Below are 18242 nucleotides of genomic sequence, written 5' to 3'. Positions count from 1 at the left end.
GTTCCCTTCAGTGGTGTGAATCTGATGCAAAACCCATCAGAGAAACATGAGACCATCTCTCCGGAGTCCCCAGTGAGCTTGCTCGCAGGGCACTAGGAACTTGACCTCCAGGAACCTCAATGAGATGCCTTGAATGGCTGCCAAGGGGGTCGGGGGAGGGCTAGGAAGACTGTGCTTCAGTCCCACTTTTGTCCCCTGAGCTATAGGCTGGCTCTGCTACGGATTAGGGATGAAGAATGGTGGGAGATGCAGAAAGGGTGAAGGGAATGCCCCATTTCTGCAAAGGTTTATTTGACTGGCAGAAACAGAATCAGGTTTAAGGGGTTGATAACTGAGCTGGTTCTTGGAAACGCAGGAGACATTTCCTTCTGAGCAAAATGTGACACTGTCCCCTCGTGACCTCTGATTTGACTCCTTCCCAACAGGACAGCTCATAATTCTGTTTATACCCCACACATCTGCCCTCTGTCTCTTCTTTGGAAATTTGCCTCCTGGGAGCCACAAGGGCCATGCTTAACATCTGTCCATTGCTGGATTCTCTGGCACTTTTCACTCAGGGGTCTCTTTGCCATGTCAACGAGCAACCACCGAACCCAGAGGGTCTTCCTTAAGCATGTTACATTCATGTAGATTGAGCTGTTTAGTAGTGGGGAAATGGGGACTGGGAAGACGATGCGGATTAGGTTGGAGAGAGTGGCGTCATTCCTGCATTACTTACAGAAGCCAGCCTCAGAGTCCCAGCTTGGAATAGCTGTTCTGCCTTGGAAGCTCGCTGAGTGACCTGGAGCCAGTCCTGCACTCTCAGGCTAACCCACCTCACAGGGTTGTTGTGCAGATAAAATGGAGAATGGTGTAAACAGGTTTGGTTCCCCATTAGGGAGAAAGCTGCAGTATAAGTGAAGTTAATAAATGACTACTTATCTGTTCCATTTAATATTTCTGGGAAGGCCTTAAAGGAGGAGCGTGTCTCTTTTCTAGGTTTGCCATAAGTGGGTTACAACTGAATGGTACATATATATGTCAAATTAGATGAGCCTTTTTTTTTTGTTCCCTGCTTCCTACTCCCTGAAGGAGTCTCAAATGGCTTGCAAAAACCTTCCCCATCCTCACCCATGATAGGCATATTATTATTATTATTATTATTATTATTATTATTATTATTATTATTATTATTGAATTTATTTCCCGCCACTCCCTTGCGGCTCGTGGTGGGTTACAACAGTATAAAACCCCATAAAATACATTAAAACCAATTAACATGTCAATAGTTAATGACTACCTGGCAAGAGTGGCTAATCAACTACCCATTCCCCCCCTAGCAAGTGGAGAGGGGATACTGATGGTACTCGTGTCTAATCCCAATCCTCAGGTCCCGGGGGGGCGTAGATGTTAAGCCTGGTCTCAACCGTAAACCTGGCGGAAGAGCTCCGTCTTGCAGGCCCTGCGGAACGATGGAAGGTCCCGCAGGGCCCGCAGCTCTCCCGGGAGCTCATTCCACCAGGCAGGGGCCAGGACTGAGAAGGCCCTGGCCCTGGTCGAGGCCAGGCGTGCTTCCCTAGGGCCGGGGACGACCAATAGATTTTCTCCCGCAGAACGTAAAGCTCTATGGGGGGCATAGGGCGATAAGCGGTCCCTCAGGTATGTGGGTCCCAACTCGCGTAAAGCCTTGAAGGTTAAAACCAAAACCTTGAACTGGATCCGGGCAGCAATTGGCAAAATTGTAGGGTAGGTGGGGCTGAGAGAGAGAACTGTGAGTGGCCCAAGGTCACTGTGGAGGAGGAATGGGGAATCAAACCTGGTTCTTCAGATTAGAGGCTGCCACTCTTAACCACTCACCACGTTGGCACTCAGATGTAAGATTAGGTGGAGGGAATCTCCTGTGACCACTCAGACCCATTATGCACATCAGCAGCCATGCTGGGCGACTGCCAGGCATTGCGTCGGGGCTTCCCGCATATGCATGGGGGACGGAATACCCCAGTGTATGCGAGCTGCCCCAGAGTAGTGCATGTGCGTGCAAATCACCGGGGCTGGAAAGCCCAGTATGCTGCCTGGAGGTGGCAGCAGTGTGTGTGGGGGAGCAGGAGGCATGGGGACCCCGTAGCACTTTGGCAGGGAGCAGCATGCAGCTCTCAGACCAAGATGGGGGTGGGGGGACTCCCCGGCCAGCTTTGTGGCTCTGCGTAGCTAACAGGGGTGTGAAGTGTCCCTGCAGGTGCCAATTATGCACAGTGCCGGCCCAACCTAACCCCCGCTGGCACCCCAGGGAACGCAGAAGATTCTCTGTTCCCCTGCCAAAGGTCTTCCGGGACTCTGTGCCGGGCTAGGGCTGGAAAGGTGGCAGCGCCGTGCACTGTCAGGGCTGCCCTGCTGCCACTACCCCAGATTCCCTGCCCCGTGCATAATCGGTCTCAGTCAAGCTCTGTTGGGGACCAAGGGATTTAACAAATCCAAGTGAGATAAGGACTGCAGCCAGGAGAATCGGGCACGGCTATCTGAGAAAGACGGCTGGATCCAACTCGATATCTTAGCCCAGGGGTAGTTAAACTGCAGCCCTCCAGATGTCCGTGGACTACAATTCCCAGGAGCCCCTGCCAGCGAATGCTGGCAGGGGCTCCTGGGAATTGTAGTCCACGGACATCTGGAGGGCTGCAGTTTGACTACCCCTGTCTTAGCCCATGCGAGGGTGGCCTCTTTCTGCTCATAAGGGAGAAAAGCAGCTTAAGGGACCGGCACCCTTGACTCATGTGGCCTTTGTGCAAGTTTGGGTGAATGTTTGCACAATATTTATAAGCAATCTGATATTTATTGCAATCTCAAAGAACAACTTAATGATGAATGCCAGACTGGATCACTGGCCGTTTGGAAGGTCACGGATGGGCAGCAAGCCCTAAATCCAAATAATAGGCTATTTTTCAGTGAGGTAAGCACTGACCCGAGACAGTTTGGAAAGGGACATTTGTTTGTACTATTATTAAAGAGCAACAGGGGTTAAAAGGTCTGGCAAGTGTTTGTTCTCCAGACTCCCTGCGGGAAATGCAGTGCAGTGCAAAGAAGTGACTTGAGAGCACTTTGTTACTGTAAGGAAGGCAGAATCGTACAGCCCAGATTAATCAGATCTCAGGAGCTAAGCAGGGCTGGTATCACTTGTCGGCAGGACAAGTTAAGAAATTAATGGAGCTTGTATTTTTAGCAGAGCTGGTCTTCCAACAGACATCCGGGTAATTGAAGTCACCCATGACTGCCGTCACTTTGAGAATTGTGTAATTTGGTCTAGGAGTACCTCATTCAAGTCCTCTGATTGGCTTGGTGGTCTATAGCAGACTCCGCCCATAATACCATTCTCCTTTCTTACTCCTTTTATATGTACCCAAATACACTCCACTGAACTTTCATGCTCAGGTACCTGTATTGCTTCACAAGTATACAGATTCTTAACATATATTGCTACACCTCCCTCCTTCTTTACTTGTCTGTCCCTTTTGAATAGATTGTACCCCTCAATTCTATATTCCAATTGTGAGTATTATCCCACCAAGTTTCTGTGATTCCCATTAGGTCACAGTGCCCTGGGACGTGGAGTTGGAAGAGTCTTACAGATGCTGTGGGCCACCAAAAAGATAAAGGAGTGAATTCCAGAACAAGCCAAGCAAGATTTCTTCTGAGAAGGTCAAATGAGTAAACCGAGGCTATTGTAATTTGGCCACATTATTAGAAGACAAGACTCATAGGAAAAGACAACGATGCTAGGAAAAACGGAAGGCAGCCGGGAAAAGAAGACCTCATGGAGATACCCATCTTGTGAAAATAACTAAGCAAATTAAAAATAAGAGCTAATTATAGTGCCCTGCTTTTCACTACCCAAAGGAATCCTAAAGCAGCTTACAATCAGGGCCAGATTTTCCTATAGGCTAACTAGGCTTCAGCCTGGGGCCTCAAGATCAAGAGGGGCCTATATTCCACATTTTTTTTATAAAGGTTAGTACCAATCACAACATGTTTCATTTAACATATTGATATATATCCCAGTCATGATGTATTTTATTATCTCTCATGTAATTTACAAACTTAAAGATGGGAGGTGAAAGGGCCACATAAGTGGAATAGCTCAGGGCCTGTTTTCATGTAAATCCGGCCCTGCTTTGAAGAAGAAGAAGAGTTGGTTTTTATATGCCGCTTTTCCCTAACCGAAGGAGGCTCAAAGCGGCTTACAGTCGCCTTCCCATTCCTCTCCCCACAACAGACACCCTGTGGGGTGGGTGAGGCTGAGAGAGCGCTGATATTCCAAGGTCACCCAGCTGGTTGCATGTGGGGGAGCGCAGAATCGAACCTGGTATGCCAGATTAGAAGTCCGCACTCCTAACCACTACACCAAACTGGCTCTTACAATTGCCCTCCCGTCCTCTCCCCACAACAGACACCCCGTGAGGTAGGTGGGGCTCAGAGAGCTCTGACAGAACGGCTCTGTGAGAACACCTCTGACAGGATTGTAGCTGGCCCAAAGTCACCCATCTGGCTGAATGTGGAGGAGCGGGGAATCAACCCCAGCTCTCCAGCTTAGAGTCCACCGCTCTTAACCATGATACTGAAATCAAGTGGGAAAAAGAACCACTGTGGTGCTGAAAGATGTTCTAGGAAGGACCCAGGCCCAGAGAGGAAGAGGGTATTTCAGAGACAGGGAAGTGCTTCAGGAGCACCAAGAAAGGCCGGAGGTGCGGAATGAAGAGTCTGGAGAGGTGTCTGCTCAAAGACAATGCCTAATATGCTGTGCGTTGATTCCTGCCCCCTGGTCTCAGCATACTTTCAGGCCTCCTCTCCATACTTTCAGGCTTCCTCTCCATTAAGAGCCTCTTGTGGCACAGAGTGGTAAGGCAGCAGACATGCAGTCTGAAAGCTCTGCCCGTGAGGCTGGGAGTTCGATCCCAGCAGCCGGCTCAAGGTTGACTCAGCCTTCCATCCTTCTGAGGTCGGTAAAATGAGTACCCAGCTTGCTGGGGGGTAAACGGTAATGACTGGGGAAGGCACTGGCAAACCACCCCGTATTGAGTCTGCCATGAAAACGCTAGAGGGCGTCACCCCAAGGGTCAGACATGACTTGGTGCTTGCATGGGGGATACCTTTACCTTTACCTCCATACAGACTCTTGCTCTTATCCTGATGCTAAAGCTGAAGCAAAGGGGAAAAATTCTGGGAGGAATGCAGGCCATTCACAGAAATGCTTCTGTTAGGAGTTCCCAAATATTTTAAAACTCTGGGCAACTTTGGAACCTTGACACAGGGTGGTGGAACCACACCAAGAGGGAGCCCAAGTGTCCAGGGTGCCCACAGGCAGTGGGGGGCAGGCGGGCATTCCTGGCTTGCTTCGGAATAAAGAGCTTTCCCCAGCCGGAACTGCTTGAGTCCAGTGGATTTTGGCTGCAGCCCAATAGGTAAGTCGAGTCCTGGCGGGAAATGGGGCAAGGGACTTGGAGACAGGTGTGGCTGACGGAAGACCAAGCATGCCGTTCTCTTTGGGGGTTGGCAAGGCCTCTGCTGGTTTGCAGCTGTCTTTCTTCCTTAATTGAAGACATATCCTGAGCCTGCCACTTCCCATTGCCGAGACCCCACATCACTTCATGCTTTATTTACTTTCGGCATGCCGAACCGTCCTTCAGAGACGGCAGCTTGCTCCGAGAGGCAAGGCAGCTCTCCAGGGTGGAAGTTTTTGATCTGAGGGAACTCCCAAGCCTAGTTGCTCTGACCCCCTTTCTGATGTGGTAGAATCCCAGAACAGCTGTACTGTGAGTGATGTTTTTCTTCTCCTTTTAATGGAGTATGGAGTATGAACCTTACAGAGATGACTGCTCTGGAACTGATAATGTCCTCATCTTCTCTAGTGACAAGGTCATGTGCCACCACTCAAAGGGTGTGTGTGTTTGACCCATTCTACATGGCAGCAGCTATTCCAGTTCTTTGTAATGGGACTGTTTGTCCCTCTGCTTCCTGTGTCCCCATGGGGGGCTGTTTTTGCCGGCGCACCCTGTCCCCCCTGGATTTCTGCCTTCCAACAAGGCAGCTGGAGTGGAAAGGTTCCACCACGCAGGGTGCTGGGGGTGCAGGTCATTTATTTTTCTGTTTAGGAATGCAGTAGCAATACCGTGATCCTAAACATTAAAAAAAAAAAAGGATACCGTAATCAGCCCAGAATGGAAGGCCCAACTCTTCCCTACTAGACAACAGGGCCTGTGTTGACCCTGCTTCCCTGGGCCAACACAGGCCCTGAAGGCGCTCACAGCAGGGAAGGGAATGCTGGAAGAATCCTTGTTCCCTTGCCACAGGGCAACCAAGGGTCTGATTTGGGCAAGGCCTGAGCCATGGCTGGGCAGGTGCCAACATCATCTGGAAGCAGGGACTAGCCCTGTTGCCAGATGAATGCCAACCCAGCCTTTTCCGCTCATGCGGAAATGGTCTTTGTGTCGCAATGATCAGTTGCGTTTAAGTATAGTAGATCCATGCCCATCAAGTCTCTCTAGCTGGACGCATCCTGAAAGGGCCCTCTGAAATGACTTCTCACATGAATCAAGTTAAACCCGTGCATGGACATCTAGGGTTACCGCCGGAAAGCAACGGACTGTGCAGACTTGGAGACACTCTCTAAATAACATGCTTTATTTATTCAAGGGCTACATTTAAAACATGCTGCCGCTGAGGAGAGCACTACCTGAGAGACTTTTAAGTACTCCGGGAGAAATGAGAAGGGGATGAAAAATATATAAGTAAAACAGTGTTCTGGATTGCTTTGGTCAGACCTGATTCAGATATAGGCATGCACTTAAGAAACCCTAGGCCTGAAGTTTGCTTCCCTATACCAGATCGTTTCACTCGTAGCCAGAGGTATATCTCAGTGATGCTACAGGTCCATAATGTGTATAGGAAATGTCAGGGGTGTTTTCCAAACTCTAGAATAATTCCCCCTTTCTCGAGATTCATTCATGGCTTCTTGCTAGCAAAGCAGGCAGTTTTATTAAGAAGGCTCATTCTGATGCAAGCCCAGGAGAGTGACCAAGGTTCACACGCAAACTGGCGTAAAGGACAGATGCCTGCTTCTTCTCTTATAGGATAAGGCAAAATGAAGAAGTCAGGGTTCAAAGAGAGTTCCTCAGTTCTGTTCTGAAACATAACCCACTCTACTCTCTGTTTAGAATACATCCTACATTCCTAAGAGGGATGTAAGGAAACCAGACTTTCCTCACTTTTTCCTGAAATATAAAGATTAAGTATTAATCAGTTAAGTATTATCTATTCAAATGGGTAGCCGTGTTGGTCTGAAGCAGCACAATAAAACAAAATCAGAGTCTAGTAGCACCTTTAAAACCAACAAGGATTTAGTCAAGGCGTGAGCTTTCGAGGGCAAGCACTCTTCCACAGACTAAGTGCTTGCACTCGAAAGCTCACACCTTGAATAAATCTTTGTTCGTCTTAAAGATGCCACAGGGTCCTGGTTTCGTTTAGTTAAGCATTATTCAGTTACATCTTCCCTGTCTACCGTCTTTGGTCACATATATCTACTGTTGCCAACCACTGGAAATGTTGGAGGGGGAAAACTTTTATACCGTATATACTCGCATATAAGCCGACCCGCATATAAACTGAGGCACCTAATTTTACCAAAAAAATCTGGGAAACTTATTGGCTTGCATATAAGCTGAGGCTGGGAAATGCTCCATCATCACAGGCTCTACCGTCCAGCCTCCCTCCACCCAACAAATACAGAGAAGTCAAGAGGATGAACAGCTGCTGGTTTTTGTACCCTGCTTTTCACCCACAGAAACCAAAAGAATAGTTTGGAAGACGTGATTAAGAAGAGGAAGAAGTGAAGGCAAAAGGGAACAAAAAGATCAGAGTCCCTCAGTCAAACTGTTGATGTCTTACAAGCTGCCAGTCAGCGTATGCATGAAGGTTCAGAGCTCTGCACCTTTGTGTGGGTGCCAGGTCGTGCACCACCGGCACTGCCGCTCCCCTCCTACCACGGTGCTGGCCACTTCGGGCTCACACGACAGTGTAACTATCATGTTTTGTATAACATTCCTCAACAGCATACAAATAAATGATAATAGAGTGAAGTATGGCAACCTCATAAGTCAAGAGATGTTCAGATGTGGCTTGCCCTTGCCTACCTCGGTGTCATCAACCTGGGATTCCTTGACGGTCTCCCATCCAAGGCTGACCCTGCTTATCCCCCAAGATCTGGTGAGAAGAGGCTGACCTTGGCTATCCAGGTCAGGGCTATTCCATTTTCGGCTTGTTCCAACTGTGGTCCTCCAGATGTCCATGGACTACAATTCCCATGAGCCCCTGCCAGCGTTTGCTGGCAGGGGCTCATTCGAATTGTAGTCCATGGACATCTGGAGGGCCGCAGTTTGACTATCTCTGCATTAGAGCATCCATCCATGATGGTAACATAGATAATTAAAGGAGAGTCCATAAGAATTTATCTCCCCAAAAGTAAGCCAGTCTCAGGCAAGGAGCCCCTTCTGAGAAGGTTCTTGATCAATACTACTTCCCCTACTTATAATATTTCCAAGTCATCTCCTAACCATAGCTAACTGCCCAACTTGGATAACTCATTAGGTGGTGGGTTCTTCATCTTTGGAAATTTTTAGACAGAGGCTAGACAGCCATCTGATGGACAGTCTGATATTGTGAAGGTTCAAGGGGGTGGCAGGTTACAGTGGATGAGTGATAGGGTTGTGAGTGTCCTGCATGACCCAGGAGGTCCCTTCCAACTCTGTTATTCTATGATTCTATGATCTCATGACTTCGAATACCATACAAGGTCTCAAGATCTGCCCGGCTACCAGCCTCCAGCCAGGATCTTTTGGTATGGTCATTTGTCAATGAGAGGTCACCTGTCAATATCACCTGTCACTTCCCCTTGTCATTCTGTAGATGGTCACCTGTCGGTGGAGAGTGGGCCTGGGAAGGCTTTGTCTGGTTTTCTCACTTGTGTAGTCAAATTGCCAATTTCCTCCATGGTTGACGGGACTGTGTGGGAGGGGAACTTGGAAGTAATGGGTGAGGCTGGCCTTGAGTCTACCTTGCAAAGATGATGTCATGTGTACCTGGGCACAAGACTAGTTTATGTGCTTGGGGGTCATATCTGAAATTTCCAATTCCATCCAACACTCTGAAAAAGATTCCTGACTATGAATGTCGTTGTTGGCATGCACAGCTGGTGTGTGATGTGATGTCACGCCCAATATCCACACACAGGGAGATGCTCCACGCCATGCATTGAGAATGTTATCAGCTCTATTTTAAAAAAACCCTTTGTTTCAAGCTGCAGAGCCCAAATAATGCCTTGTTGTTGAGCAATGTCTAGTTTTGCCTAGTCCAGGGGTAGTCAAACTGCGGCCCTCCAGATGTCCATGGACTACAATTCCCATGAGCCCCTGCCAGCAACTGCTGGCAGGGGCTCATGGGAATTGTAGTCCATGGACATCTGGAGGGCCGCAGTTTGACTACCCCTGGACTAGTCCTTGTCAGAAAAAAACCCCAAAAAACCAAAAGACCAAGGCCAGAGGAAACAATTCACGTTGAAGGGAAATATAAACTAAGGCCAAAAGAAACCACAACATCTGGGATGTGAGAACTGGATTTACTGCTCAAGGCTTAATCAACTCTGAAAATAAAGTTCTCCACTGGGCTAATTGGTTTGGGCTTGAAAAAGAAGCAGAAGGCAGAGTAGTAAAAGGGCTTGGCTTTATTGGTGAAAAAAAAGAGAGTTCTTTCACAAGCTCCCCTCCAACTTCTAAAGAGTACAGCTGAGCTAAGCTTAGTATTGCATAATCGCTCGGCTTAAAGCCCCTCTATAACCTCTGTGCATCTAGGAGTATATTACTGAATGGAAATCTCCCAATATTGTGCAGAGAAAGGGAGGGTAATTTTTGTGATGTCGCATTCATTGTGGACCGTGATCTAGAAAGCCACCATGCTGTAGGCAGGCAAGATGGAAGAAAAGAGGAAACAGGAAGTTGTCCCTAAAAGAGTCAGTTTCACCTAAAGGGGCAGCATCAGAGAAATCTGAAAGGTGAGTGGTCAGTGATTCTCTCCCTCCCTCCCTCCCTCCCTCCCTCCCTCCCTCCCTCCCTCCCTCACTCACTCACTCACTCACTCACTCACTCACTTTTAAGTTTTATGCTGCTTCTATCTACAAGCTTTTGCCTGGCCCAATTATTTAGGGCAGTTTAATCCTTGACTCGAAAAGGGGCATCAAAACAGTAGTCAATTGACCCTTGGCTGTGAGGCATTAGTGAGCTTTCTTGTGGGTAAGGTCCTATTGCTCTGCCATGACCTTCCTGCCACCCTTGCTACAGAAAGGGAACTGGAGACCCATTGGCCAACTCAGGGGGATTCATCTGATGGCTTCGGGCGGCTCTCTGAAACCAAAATGGACAAGTTGCTGGGATTGGTGAGGGTGACCACCTGTCCTCTTGATCCCTGTCCATCTTGGTTGCTCAAATGGAGGGGCCAGTGGATAGGAGGCCCTCTAGGGGAGATTGTTAATCTTTCCCTAACTATTGGGGTGTGTCCTGGAGGTGCTGAAGGAGGCAGTGGTTTGCCCTTTGGGGAAAAAAAAGTTCACCCAGCCTGCTACCGCCCAGTTTCGCATCTTGTGCTCCTGGGTAAGATATTTGAAAGGGTAGCGGTGGACCAGCTCCTGGCATTCTTGGAGGAAGCTTGAATGAATCCATCACATGCTGGATCTTCTTCTTTTCTCCCTGCCTTCTAATTGTCCTAGCATTATCATCTTTCCCAGTGAGTCTCGTCTGCTTGATATGGTGGCATCAGTTTGGTCCTTTTAGCATTTAGGAACACTTCCGGTTTGATGTGATCTAGAAGCCCCTTACATTTAGCTTGTCCTACTGAAATGGTACCATTTGAACGCTCTAAGTAGCCTGTGTCAAACCAGAGAAAGCGAGTTCTTTTCCCCTCTTCTTCTGGGAAGCTCAAGATGGCGGAGATGGTTCTCATTTCCATGGTTTATTTCCAGAACGGCCCTGGGAGGTAGGTTTGCCTGAGAGTGGACAACTGGTCCAAGGTCACCCAGAAAGCTTTATGGCAGGTCTTGGTACAACACGCCCAGTGAGGACCCACTTGCTGCTTCTAAATGGAGAGCTGTTTGGGCCATGGAGGGCGTTCCTGACCATCAGGAATTTCTCAAGAGTATCTTAAATCCTGATCCGAGGACCCACGGGGCAGTGATCTCAGATTCCCCTCCCAGAGTTCTTCCCAATTTCCATTACTATAATGAGTATTGAGAAGACTCCTCGTCCAAGTTGAGGTGTAGTGTCCCAATAGCAGGAGAGTAGTTCAGCTGGCTTGCTGTGCTCTCTTTAAAAAGGAAGAGGTCAGATGGCTGGCTCTAGGCCAGGGGTGGCCAAACAGTGGTTCTCCAGATGTCCAAGGACTACAATTCCCAGGTCTGCGGTCCATTTTAAGGCCAAGTCCCTGATTGGTAAGGGCTTGTGTGTTCCTGGAACAAAGAGGCATGGCCCTTCGCTGTTGCCGTAATTGAAAACATTGGCCACCCCTGCTCCTGCTGAAGGGCACTGTAAACCCACCACTGTATACAATGCAATAGTAAACTATAATGCAGTTACAGATTTTGACAAGGGCTGGTGGAGAGGAACTCCGCCAAAAGGCTTTGTCAACCCACTGCATTCTCCTCAAGCTGAAACAAATATTCATTAAACAGGTACTTTTCAGCGGTGAAAGAAGAATTTGGTTTTGATTGCCCCCGAAGCCAGCTGGCCACAGATGCACATGGAGAAGAATTCAGATCAGCCTTCCCTCATGGCTTGGGCTGGTGGTAGAAAGTACGGTCAAGCCACAGCTGACTTCTGGCAGCCCCGTTGGCAGGGGTGGCCAAATGGTGATGTCCATAGACTAAAATTACCATGAGCCCCTGCCAGCAGGCTTGTAGTCCATGGAGATCTGGAGAGCCAAAATAGGATTTTCAAGGCAAGAGATGAACACAGGGGCTTTGCCATGGCCTGCCTCTGCATAGTGACCCTGGACTTCCTTGTGTGTGTGTGTGTGTGGGGGGGGGGGGGTCTCCAATCCAAACACTGACCCAATTTAGCTTCTGAGATCTGACAAGATCAGGCCAGCCTGTGTCATCCAGGTCAAGGCACAATCTGATCAGAGGCTTGTTGTGTTGTCACCTGCCCCTGCAGAGTGACTTCCGTGGTAGTCTCCTACCCAAGTCCTGAGCACAGCTGACCTTGCTCACCTTCTGAGGCTGGGTGGATCAGGTCAGGACAATGGATTGGACTAGGCACGTATAAAGATACATTATCCTGAATCAGATTGCAGCCCGTGTTGCCCAGTGCTATCTGTGTCAACTTTGATTGACAGCAGATCTCCATGATCTCGGGCAGAGCTCTTTTGAGCTGGGGGTGCTGTGCGGCAGGCGTGCAGTCACAACACCCACATCGCCAGTGACTTGTGCCTTCCCCTGACGACTAACTTCTGAGCCCTGAGTTTTGATGCCTCCCTGCCTCCCATCAGCAATGGAATCCTCCCAGAACCATCAAGGTGTCGTGGCTAAGAGTGGCAGCCTCTCCTCTGGAGAACTGAGTTTGATTCCCCACTCCAACTCCTCCACATGCTGGGTGATCCCAGTTCTCTCAGACCTCCCACAGCCCCACCTGCCTCACAAGGTGCCTGTTGTGGGGAGAGGAAGGGAAAGGAGACTGTAACCTTTTTAAAGACTCCTTAAAGTAGAGGAAAAAAGGGTATAAAAACCTACCCTTCTGTTTTTCAGGAGGTTCACCTGCACAAAAATAAAGGGGAACAGCAGTCACACAGAATAGCAATAGAATTGTGACAACAGTTGTTGGTCTTCCATGTTACGGGGCTTGTCAACCTCCAGGTGGGGCCTGGAGACCCCCCAGATTTACTACTGATCTCCAGACAACAAAGTTCAATTTCCCTGGAGAAAACTGGTTGTTTTGGTAGATAGATTAGGGTTGCCAGCTTTGGGTTTTGAAAAAGAAGACTGAGGAGGGTGGGGTATAGGGGAGGCAGGGACTTCAGTGTGGTATAATATCATAGAGAGGCCATATCATAGAGTATAATATCAGAGAGTGGCCAAAATGGCCATTTCCTCTAGGGGAACAGATATCTATCACCTGGAGAAATCACAGAAGACCCCCAGCCACCACCTGGAGTCTGGCAACTCTAGGGCAGACTCTATGGCTGTCTACCCAACTGAAATGACTTCCCTTCCCAAAGCCAGCCCTCTCCCTGCTCCACCCCTCCCAAATCTCCCCGAATTTCCCAATCCAGAATCAGCAGCCCAATGTGGTACTAATATTTCCGAAACGACTTAGAGGCTAGATCAGCGTTGGCTGAGAACAAGAAACTGGCGTACAACTTTTATTTCACACTACGTCGGAAATATTATTGCAATGCAGTCCGGGACAGCCAGAAACAAAGGTGAATAAAAGAGCTCTGTTAAAAAGGGTAAATAAATGTCCTGGATTTGGGTACCCAGGAGTCTTACATGAAAGCTGGCGGGTGCGAGGAATTCTGACATGGACTAGTTAGTTAACGGGCCTTTCATTGCACAGCACTGGCTGGAGGGAAACCAGCTCACATGTGTTCAACATACGGCCCTGTAAACTAATCCTCCAGATCTTTTCACGGATCATGTTAAGACCTTGCCGATCCAGTTGCCACTGATATAAACTGCCCCTTGGCTGGCTGAACAAAGCAGGCTTGAGGGAAGCCATAACACAGTGATGATGAATTCTTGTCTTCCTTTGCTGCCCTGCAGAGACTCAAGGTTGGTCCAGCAGCTGGACGGCATTAGACAGTCAGTAAAAATGCATTCCTGGACATGCACTGAACATGCGAAGTGGCCTTATACTGAATCAGAGCCTCTGACTGTCTGAATCAGAGGGATGTAGATCAACTGGAGCGTGTCCAGAGGAGGACTACAAAGATGGTGAGGGGTTTGGAGACCAAGACGTATGAAGAAAGGTTGGGGGAGCTTGGTCTGTTTAGCCTGGAGAGGAGACGACTGAGAGGGGATCTGGTAACCATCTTCAAGTATTTAAAAGGCCGCCATATGGAGGATGGAGCAGAATTGTTCTCTCTTGCCCCAGAAGGACAGACCAAAACGAATGGGATGAAATTAATTCAAAAGAAATTCCATCTAAACATCCGGAAGAAGTTCCTGACAGTTAGAGCAGTTCCTCAGGGGAACAGGCTTCCTCGGGAGGTGGTAGTTCTCCATCTTTGGAGATTTTTAAACAGAGGCTGGATAGGCATCTGACAGAGAGGCTGATTCTGTGAAGGCTCAAGGGGGAGGCAGGTTACAGTGGATGAGCGATTGGAATATGAGTGTCCTGCATAGTGCAGGGGGTTGGACTAGATGACCCAGGAGGTCCCTTCCAACTCTATGATTCTATGATTCTATGATTCTATGATCTCATTCTGGCAGCTGCTCTCAGGCTGAGGACTTTCCATCACCTTTGCACTAAAGCCCCGCTTTGTTGTGGAGCCAGACAAGCTTCTCGCAAAGAGTGTCCTCAAGCCTGTGCCTAATGTGTGTTGGGAGACACCAACTGCTACCCCCATTAAGCCAAATAGGGATGTCTGCATCTGCATGGACTACAAGCGCATGCTACAGAAGGTGCTGCAACAGCACTCCTATCCAGTGCATGTTATCAGCCACCTTTTGAAGTCTCTGGCCTTTTTCAGACTCAACCTTGCCCAAGCATAACAGCCCCTGCTGGTTGACAATGCCTCGGCTGAAGCCCAAAGGATCGTCAACCACCAGGAGGCATTCAGGGTCAAGCGCTTACAATTCGGTATCATCATTGCACCAAGAATCTTCCAAAACTTAATGGAAGATCTCTTTAAGAGAATTCCAGGGGCGATTCCCAATTTTGATGGTGTTTTTGATGGAGTAAGGGGTGAAATAATTTTTTCTTACTTATTGTTCTGTAAAGAGAAGCTTGGTCCTGATGCTCAATTCGCTCCTGCAATCCCTGCTGTGCACCGCAGACATTGCCATATACTCCACAAAGGACCATCTCTTCTCCAGCGTTCTCAACTGGGTGTTGAGGGGGTGGCATAGTGGTGTTGAGGGGGTGGCCAAGTCGTGATACCCCTCAAGCTGTGACTGCCAACCCTGGAAGCGCTGCACAATGGCCACCCTGTCATTGTGCACATGAAAGCACTGGCACGCAGCTAACTTTGGTGGCCTGGGATTGACAGGGACATTGAGTCCTGGGTCATTGCATCCTGTCCAACCTGCCAAGAATGTCCCCCAGAGATGCCGCAAGCACCAGTGCAACTATGGGAATCAGCTAAGGATCCCTGGTCTTGGTTACACATTGACTTTGCTGGCCCCTTCCAAGGACACATGTTCCTGGTCATTGTTGACTCAGTTTCCAAATGGCTGGAGGTGGTACCCATCCACCATAGTTAGTAGGGCACTTTAACATCGCTACCAATGTTCTGCCGGAAACAATTGTCTCAGACAATGGGGCTCAATTCACTTTGGCAGAATTCAGGGCATTCCTGGAGGTGTGTCTGATCTGGCCTTTTCATCCCTCTACCTATGGGCAAGTGGAGTGCATGGTCCACATGACCCAGGATGTGCTCTCCAAGCTTACCCAGGGAGACTAGCAACAATGCTTGACTAAGTTCTTGGTTTGCCAACATGCAACACGATTGTCAGCAACTGGGAAGATCCCAACAGAATTGTTAATGGGTTGGAGAGAGTCCACACTCTGCTCAACTGCCTACACCCAGACCACAATGCAACCTGGTCACTGTGGCAAGAGGACTCCACTGCCCCCCATACCTTTGTCCTAGACAACCCTGTCCTCATCCGGAACTTCAGTGATGGCCCAGACTAGGTCCTATCCACAATTACCCAGGCAGTGTGTCCAGTCTCCTACAGCAGGGGTAGTCAACCTGTGGTCCTCCAGATGTCCATGGACTACAACTCCCATGAGCCCCAGCCAGCAAACACTGGCAGGGGCTCATGGGAATTGTAGTCCATGGACATCTGGAGGACCACTGGTTGACTACCCTTGTCCTACAGTGTCCAGGCCTCAGATAGCTGCATACTTTGCCAGCATATCAATAAGGTATGCCACAAAGAGACCCATCCATGCACAACCAAGGAACCACTAAGACCAGCTGCTGCAGCCACAGCCACCTCTGACAGTTCACCTCTGCAGCCTGTCACAGCACTGGACCTGCCTGCTCCACTGGTGGTGGTGCCAGCACCCAGTGTCCCAGTAGCTCCTGTTATTGCCCAGGATGGTGTTTCACCAGCTCCTGCTCTAGAGCTACGCCAGTTCACACAGACTTGCACAACACCCCAATCCTTGCAGAACTTTGTCCACTACCTCCTCCAAACTGGAATGCTTTCTTTTGGAGAATCCATATAGTGCCATCCTCTTGGGAGAGAAGGTAGCACAGTATATAACCTGATCTCACCAGGAAACTAAGCAGGATCAGTACTTGGATGGGAGACCACCAAGGAAGGCTCTGCAGAGGAAAGCAATGGCAAATTATGTCTGCTTCTCACTTGCCTTGAACGCCCCTTGCTGGCAGTCTCTGTAAGTCTGTTCTTATATGGGAGACCACCAAGGAAAGCTCTGCAGAAGAACACAATGGAAAACCACCTTCTCAGTTGCCTTGAATGCCCCCTTGCTGGGGTTTCCATAAGTCTGTATTTGGATGGGAGGCCACTAAGGAAGACTTTATAGAGGAACACGATGAAAAACCACCTCTGCTTGCCTTGAACGCCCCTTGCTGGGGTCTCCATATGCCTGTATTTGGATGAGAGATCACTAAGAAAGGCTCTATAGAGGAATACAATGGAAAACCTCCTCTGTTTCTCATTTGCCTTGAAAGCCCCTTGCTGGTGTCACATGTCAGTTGTGACTTCACAGAACTTCCATATGTAACAATAGGTGAAGGGGTGGGGTCACTTCTGCTCATCCAACAAGGCTGGGGATCATAGACACATCTGGAGGGCATGTGATGTACATAGACAAAACCAGGTGAGGACTGTAGTCTCATTACTATTACCTTGCTTCTCAAAATATATTCATTTCCACTTCTTTATTCTAATTGTCACTAAAGAAATTTATTTCCTTTCTACATTTCCAAATATCCTGTCTATATAATAGTTTATCATGTATGTATGTATGTATGTATGTATGTATGTATGTATGTATGTATGTATGTATGTATGTATGTATGTATGTATGTATGTATGTATGTTTCACTTTATATCATAGAATAGAATCATAGAATCATAGAGTTGGAAGGGACCTCTAGGGTCATCTAGTCCAACCCCCTGCGCTATGCAGGAACTCACAATTCATGCCCAAATGATCCCCCCCCAAAAAAAAAAACATTTCCAGAATTCAGTCTGGCCTAGAAGAAAATCACCTACTATCCCAATGCAATTCCCTGGGTATGCAAGACAAGTCTTGCCCATCCAATAGTGATGCAAATGATATTTCCTGCCTAAATTAAGACCTATACATTTATCACTATTCAAATTCATTTTAGTCCAGATTTCTAGCCTGTCAAGATCATCTTGTATTCTGATTCTGTCTTCAGGTGTGTTTGCTACCCCTCCCAGTTTAGTGGCATCTGCAGATTTAATAAGGACCCCCTCCATTCCTTCATCCAAATAATTTATAAATATGTTGAACAACACAGGGCCCAGGACAGATCTGTGAGGCCCACCAGTATCCACTCCTCTCCAAGAAGATGACAAGCCATTTACATCCTTTGGGTTCGGTCTGTCAACCAGTTCTTGATCCACCCAATAGTAATAGGATCCATGCCACATTTTGCCAAATTGTCAATGAGAATACCATGTGGAACCTTATCAAAAGACTTACTGAAATCAAAGTAAACTATGTCCACAGGATTCCCCTGATCTAGCAAGGTAGTAACTTCCTGAAACAAAGAGATAAGGCTAGTCTGCTCTTTGATTTATCCTGTTAGAAATCTTAAGCTTGAATGGGAGGTGGGTAAAATTTCCAGTAAATCTACCCCAAAAATTCTCCAGCTCAGTGTAATGTTCATATAACGCCAATACACTCTGATGAAGCAAGATGCAAGTCCCACTATGGAAAGAAAATCAGAATAGTAAACTACCAGCCAATACAATTCAAACACATAGGATTTGGATGGCATGGAGTTATAAGAGC

General features: G+C 48.1%; 1 long non-coding RNA gene across 2 annotated transcripts in view; it reads left to right on the top strand.

Annotated features, from left to right (window-relative positions):
• Positions 1 to 8092, top strand: part of LOC143826172 (uncharacterized) — a 40503-nt gene extending 32411 nt beyond the window's left edge. For both annotated transcript variants that reach the window (XR_013227026.1, XR_013227025.1), the window contains exon 3: positions 3559 to 8092. This is a non-coding gene — a long non-coding RNA (uncharacterized LOC143826172). The remainder of the gene's footprint in view (positions 1 to 3558) is intronic.
• Positions 8093 to 18242: the final 10150 nt, after the last annotated feature.

This window comes from Paroedura picta, chromosome 1, assembly GCF_049243985.1.
Source record: "Paroedura picta isolate Pp20150507F chromosome 1, Ppicta_v3.0, whole genome shotgun sequence".
Taxonomy (NCBI): Eukaryota; Metazoa; Chordata; class Lepidosauria; order Squamata; family Gekkonidae; genus Paroedura; species Paroedura picta.
Note: the sequence above shows the minus strand (reverse complement) of the source record. Positions and strands in the feature narration are given on the sequence as shown.